Raw genomic sequence first — 7,158 nt, forward strand, 5'->3', positions numbered from 1 at the left:
TGCTTTAAACAAGTAGTTGCAGAAGTGAGACCCATCATCGCTCATAATTACACGTGAAATGCCAAATGAAAAAAAGATATTGTTCTGTAAAAAGGTGATGACCTGTCTACCTTCATTATCTAGAAGTGTAACTACCTCCACCCATTTTGAAACATATTTAACCGCTACCAGAAAGTAACTCATGACATAGGAGCTCATAAACGATCCCATGAAATTAATCCCCCACACATCAAACAACTCTAACTCCAAGATAGGTGTCATGGAGAGTTTATGGCGTCGTGAAATATTTCCTTGACGCTGATATTTCTCATAGGCTTAAGCAAAATCATAAGATTACTTATAAATTAAAGGCTTGAAAAACCCACACTGTTGAATTTTATGTATTGTGCGTGTACCACTATGATGACCTCCTAACTAGTAATGAATGACAACCTTCTAGAATGCTCATCATCTCTACCTCTGAGAAATACCTCTCAATCACACAATCAGCATAAATCTTAAAAAGCTATGGCTCATCCCAAAAGAACTTTCTCTCCTTATGCATAAATCTTCTTCGTTGTTGGAAAGAAAGATCTTCAAGGACCACATCACTTGCCAAAAAGCTGGCAAAATTAGCAAACTAGGGTATTAGGTCTTGAGATGCTATTAAAACCTGCTCATCTGGAAATTTATCATCTATCTCAATATTATCCCCTCGTCTTTTCATTGCCTTATCCTCAAGACTGGACAATTGATCTACAACCTAATTTTTCTATCCCCTTCAGGTCTTTTACTTCAAAATCAAACTACTATAGCAACAAAACCCAATGAATTAATCTTGGTTTGGAATCTTTTTTTTCATCAGGTATCTCAAGTCTGTATGTTCAGTGTGAACTATGACCTTTGTTCCAATCAAATAACACCAAAATTTCTCAAAAGCTAAAACCACCGCAGGAAGCTCTTATTCTGTAATTGTGTAATTATTTTGAGTGGGGTTGAAAGCTTTTCTTGCATAGTAGATGGGATGTAGTATGTTTTCTCTTCATTGGCCAACAACATCACCTAAGGATACTCCGCTCGCATGGCACATAACCTCAAAAGGTACAGACCAGTCAGGAGACACAATAATAGGTGTCAAAATCAATCTCTATTTTAGGTATATGAAAGCCGTGAGACATGTATCATTAAAATCAAATTTCACCTCCTTCTCTAAAAGATTGCATAGAGGACTTGTAATTTTAGAGAATTCCTAGATGAACCTCCTATAAAAGCATGTGTGAGCCAAAGAGCTTTGTATACCTCTAACTGAAACTGGCAGTGGTATTTTATCAAGAACCTCAATATTTGCTTTTTCTACCTCAATACCATGTTTAGAGATCTTGTGCCCTGGAATGATACCTTCTTTCACCATGAAGTGGCATTTTTTCAAGTTTAGCACTAAATTACACTCTTTCTATCTCTACAGTGCACTAGCAAGATTGGCCAAACAGTTATCAAATGAGTCCCCAACCACTGAAAATTTATCCATGAATAATTTGATAGTGTCTTCCACCATATCTAAAAATATGGACATCAAACATCTCTGAAAAGTGGAAGGCACATTCCATAACCTGAACAGCATCCTCTTAGACACAAAAGTCCTATAGAGGTAAGTGAAAGAAGTGTTTTCTTGGTCTTCAAGATCAATAATGATTTTATTGTAATCCAAATATCCATCAAGAAAATAGTACCAACCCCATCCTGCTAGTTTGTCCAGCATTTGATCCATGAACGGGGTAGAGAAGTTGTCCTTTTGTGTCCACTTATTTAGCTTTCTATAATCCATGCATACTATCCAATCAATCACTAGCCCCAATGGTAATAATTCATTCTTTTCATTTGGAAGCACTGTGATTCCCCCTTTATTTGGCACACATTAAATCGAGTTCACCAACTTATTGTCTGTAATGGGAACAACCACCCCCATCATCTAACCACTTAATTATCTTTTTTTTCACCACCTCTTGTATAAGAGGATTCAATCATCTCTGATGCTCAATACTGGGAATATTTTCTGGCTCAAGATGTCTTTATGTGTGCATAAACCTAGTGGGATCCCCATAATACCAGCAATAGTCCACCCAATATCTCTCTTGAATTTTTATAATTCGAATGTCAAATTTTCTGCATGTAATACTGCCAAATCTGCTGCAAAAATCATCGATAAGATTTTGTTGGCCCCCAAGAATACATATTGTAGATGAGATGGAAAGTTCTCAATTACAATACTAATGGTTCCTCAATAGATGGTTTTGCCAGAGGTGTGGTTTTAAGAACCTATGCCATGCAGTGCATGCACCAGCTTATCATATTCATCGATCCCATCACTCTCAAAGTTCATGATCACTCCTGCTAATGTTTCTACGCCTAATATTTCCTTAATAGGAATGTCCACTACAACCACATTACTATCCACAACATCTATCACTGCTACCACTCTTATATCATTAGGTTGTTGAACTGTCATGCATATATTCAATACTATTTGCTCATTATTCCATTTGAATATGATCTCTTCTAGATCTATATCAATCAATACCCGAGTAGTGGACAAGAAGGGTCTACCCAAGATAATCAGAGAATGGGCATCCATTTCACAATATAAAATCATGAAATCTATCGGATAAGTAAATAACGCCACCCTTACCTCTATATTGCATGCAATACCCACTAGCTCTTTTATAGATTAATCAACCATCAATGGCTTTGCAGATGTAGGTTTGAGTTCTCCTAACCCCAACACTTTGTATATCACTAATGGCATTATATTTAATTCTGTTCCTGAATCACATAGAGCCTGATTAATATCATAAGGCCCAATGGAACATAGGATGGTGACTGCTCCTGCTTTCCCCTTATTTTCTATTGATGGAGGCTATTCTAAGGGCTTACGTGATTGACTTTGGTGGCAATTAGGTTGAACATATGCCTCTCATATAGTTTGCGTATAATAACAGTTATCATTCTAGTATTCAGATGGCTCTGTTTGAGGCTTTATATGGTAGGAGATGTCGCTCTCCTATTGGGTTGTTCCAGGTTGGTGAAACTATATTGTTTGGTATGGACTTAGTTCATCACCCTTGGAAAAGGTGAAGGTGATTCGAGATAGACTTAAGACTTTTCAGAGTCACCAAAAGTCCTACGCCGATGTGAGGCATAGGGAATTAGAGTTTGATACTGGTGATTAGGTGTTCTTAAAGGTGTCTCCCATGAAAGGTGTGATGAGGCTTGGAAAGAAGGAAAAGCTCAGACCATGATAAGTTGGACCATACTTGATTATGAGAAAATTAGATAATGTGGCTTATGAATTAGAGTTGCATTCAAATTTTGGTTCTATCCATCTAGTATTCTATATTTCAATGTTAAAGAAGAGTGTGGTTGATCCTTCCTTGGTTGTTCGCATGGAGAGTGCTAGTGTTTCAGATTCTTTGTCTTAAGAGGAAGTCTAGATATAGATTTTTGATAGGAAAGTTTGTCCTTTAAGGACTAAGGATGTGGCTCTGGTGAAGGTACTATGGAGGAAGCATAAGGTTAAGGAAGCTACTTGGGAAGCTGAAGAGGGCATGAAGTCCAAATATCAATTCTTGTTTCCCACTTTGGATAATCGTGCTTAAGGTATGTGTATTCCAAAACATCCTTGTGTTTTGTCTTAGTTAAAGGTAATTGTGGTTGTATTTTTGTATCAAATCATGCTAATGGATGCCTTGACACATCATTTGGGAATGAATGATCCTAGAGGGAGAATGCAATACCCCAGAATTTGGACCTGGAAAACTCCTGAGTTTTGAAATCACTGCCCAACCTATGACTTACCATATGAGTCGTAAGGTGTCACTATGGGTCATAGGACCCCAATTGTAAGGTAACCATTGAGTTTACCCAAGATGTCTATTTTACATACGACTATACTCAATGAGTCATCAAGACTCAATATAAACTGTATCGTGTGAGTCGTAGGGCCACTAGTGAGGGGGTTCCTGAGTTATTGTCTAGACTACAATCGGATCTAATAAGTCGTAAGATCTGAATATGAGTCACAGGGTATGACTCATAGTCAGACCAGCGTGGGTGCCCTAAGATTCTAGTTCTACCACAAGTCATGGTGATAAGTCATAAGGAGTCATCACGAGTCGTAAGGTGACCCATTATGACTGGCGACACCTTTTAGCTTTTATTTAAAGGAAACTTTGGACAATTCCTTCTTCCCCTAACTTATGAACTACTACTTAAGAGCATAATGCGGACCTTATTCTCAACACTTAGCAATTCAAAACATACTCTTTTCCCTCTCAAATCCCTAAGTCAAGAATGGTAGGGTTTCTCAAGGAATTAATAATTAGAGCTTCCAAGGGTTGATTTCTCTATGTAATTCTTGATATCTTGGGCATGTTACTCTTTCCTTAAACTTGTTTTACTTAAAGCATGTATTTAAACGGTTGTTCATGTGGCTAACATGCACAAGGGCCCTTTTAACAGGGGATTTGAACCCACATAGCCTGTGGGGTCCTTTTTATGATGGTTAAGATGCACAGTCCAGGCTAATATTTTACTTTTATGACAAACCTTATTCCCTATCCCAGTATGTTATATATATATATATATATACACAATATTTGCATATAGATTTTACTGTGGTTTTGACTTGGCATTATTTTATTTCTTACCTTAGTTACATGCTAGCACTCACCCCGCTAACCATCTCTGAATGTTGTATCCCCATGCGATGCAGGAACCAAAGATACTTCTTATTTTCATACGCAGTGATAGGTGATCTTGGATCAATCGTGAGTTAGCTTAAAGTGGCAATTCTTAGCTTAAAGTGGCAATTCTCCTTCTTCCAAAAATCTATTATTTCTTGGTTTATTTTGTGTCATAGATTATTTTTCATGGTTTCTCCTAGCTATTATCGAGGGCATGTCCTGACTTAGATTATTTTCAGATAATAGAGGCTTTATGGATTACTGTGGATTGGGATGTTGTTAATATTTTGAAGTTTCTTTTTCTGAGTTGCCTATCTTGTGTTATGTTTGGAACTCAGCTGATCTTGTTATATATTCACAATTCATCCACTTCTAGCTGTGTTGTGTTCTATTTGGTTAGGTAAAGGAGTTGGCCTTCGGTCTTTGGCGGACTAAAGATTCTCGTAACGGTAAAGCCCTAGTTTGGGTCATGACATTTTCTCATCTATTGTAGTTCCGTTGACCAAGTTGACTCAGAAAAAGTTTTCTTTTAGTGGTTCGATGCTTGTAAGGAAAGATTTTAAAAGCTCAAGGATCTGTTGACTTCAGCTCCTATCTTGACTTTGTCATAGTAGGATGTAGGTTTTACTATTTTTTGTGATGCTTCAGGTGTTGGGTTAGGTGTTGTACTGATGCATGAAAGTAAGGTGATTATGTATGCTTCTCGTCAGTTGAAGCCCCATGAGAAGAATTACCCTATCCATGATTTAGAGTTTTGTGGTTGCTTTTCCTTTGAAGTTGTGGAGGCACTAATTGTATGGAGCCTGTGGTGATATCTTCTTAAATCATTGTAGCCTTTAGTATTTCTTCACCAGGTGAGATCTTAATATAAGGAAGCGTCATTGACTTGAGTTTGTTAAGGATTATGACTTACTATGTTATATCATTCGGCTGTAAGAAAAATCAGGAAGAGGATGTGGTTTTTGTTTGGTGAACAATGTAAACAAAGGTGGTTTTGGAAGAAGAAGTTTTTCAAGTGAGGGTTTTAGATAGGAGGAGATCAATGAAAAATGATGAAAGACAAATTTTTATAAGAAGTGGCCAACGATCTATGGGCTGAAGAAACACGATGTGATACTTATAAATTGGAGACATTAGAATACTACTAGTACTACTTTTGTAATGATCAAGAATATTTCATATCTCTACAAGTAATTATACAAAAAATCGTTTATCTACTTTTTCCTTTTTTATTATTCATATTAATTTTTTCTTATTTGAAAGTTGATTAAATCAATTATTTAATTCTCTGACTCTCTAATATCATTATTTCTATCGTTTAGTGATCTGCTAACTCATTGGAATTTAATGGTGAATTATAAAAATCCCTTTTTCATTCAACTTTTACAAAATAGTTACATACGATAGATACCTCTTATAGCACATAGAAAGAAATAAGCATTTAGCCTAAGTTGCGTGGACTATTCACTTTTAATGCTGCACTCGTGTCGGATTCTCCAAAAATACACTAGCTTTTGCAAATCGAACATGCACCCATTCACATTTTTGAAGAGTCCAAGAAGCATAGCATTCATCTTATCAATCAAAATAAACTTTTAGATTAAACAAATGAAAAGGGTAGAACTACCAAGAATCATAAACAAACTTACATTTATGTGGAACATAGTGAAGCCTATAAGGTACTAAAAGTAGCCAAGAAATAGTAACTATAACAACATAACATAATATTCAAAGTTCAACAACAATAGATGGTAAAAAAATAACAGATGGCAGATAATTGAACTTTGGTTTACCTAATTCTAAATTTTTAATTACAAAACCAAAGAACTAAAAAGGCACAATAGCAGCACCCCTCTAAGTAGGATATTAAGATATTTAATTTGTGGACTTGTTGGCAATTTGTTGCACACTTTTTCATTACCAAACACCACAGACCCGAATGTCCAACCAATTTAGTGTATATATTTGTGACCTGAATTTGAAATTTTAACTACGTATTCAAAATCTTATTGTTGAACAAATGTAATTAACAATACTAATAAAGCTAGAATGCAGCAACCACATTTAAAGTAGTGAGAACTAGTAATACAATGAACCACTCAACTAAAAATATATCAACTAATATAATGAACCACTCAACTAAAAATATATCATATATTAAGAATTTAAACTTGGATATAATCCCATAAATCCCTTTTAGTATCCATAAGCCTCCAATAAAATATATCAAATGGGTAAAGGGTCGCAGTCCTCACCAATGTGCCTAAGAAGCTGCTTAACTCGGTTATAAATTCATCAGTAGGACCAACAGGTTGATTTTCTCAGTTTAGTATGATCAGTTTTTTCTCTTATTGTCTATGTACCTTGTGCATATGTGTTTTGCCTCTTGTTTTTCAGTAGAAGACCATTCATCTAAAGAAAGTACAAGAAATTAGAGGTC

The sequence above is a fragment of the Capsicum annuum genome, chromosome 3 (genome assembly GCF_002878395.1).
Source record: "Capsicum annuum cultivar UCD-10X-F1 chromosome 3, UCD10Xv1.1, whole genome shotgun sequence".
NCBI classification, from domain to species: domain Eukaryota; kingdom Viridiplantae; phylum Streptophyta; class Magnoliopsida; order Solanales; family Solanaceae; genus Capsicum; species Capsicum annuum.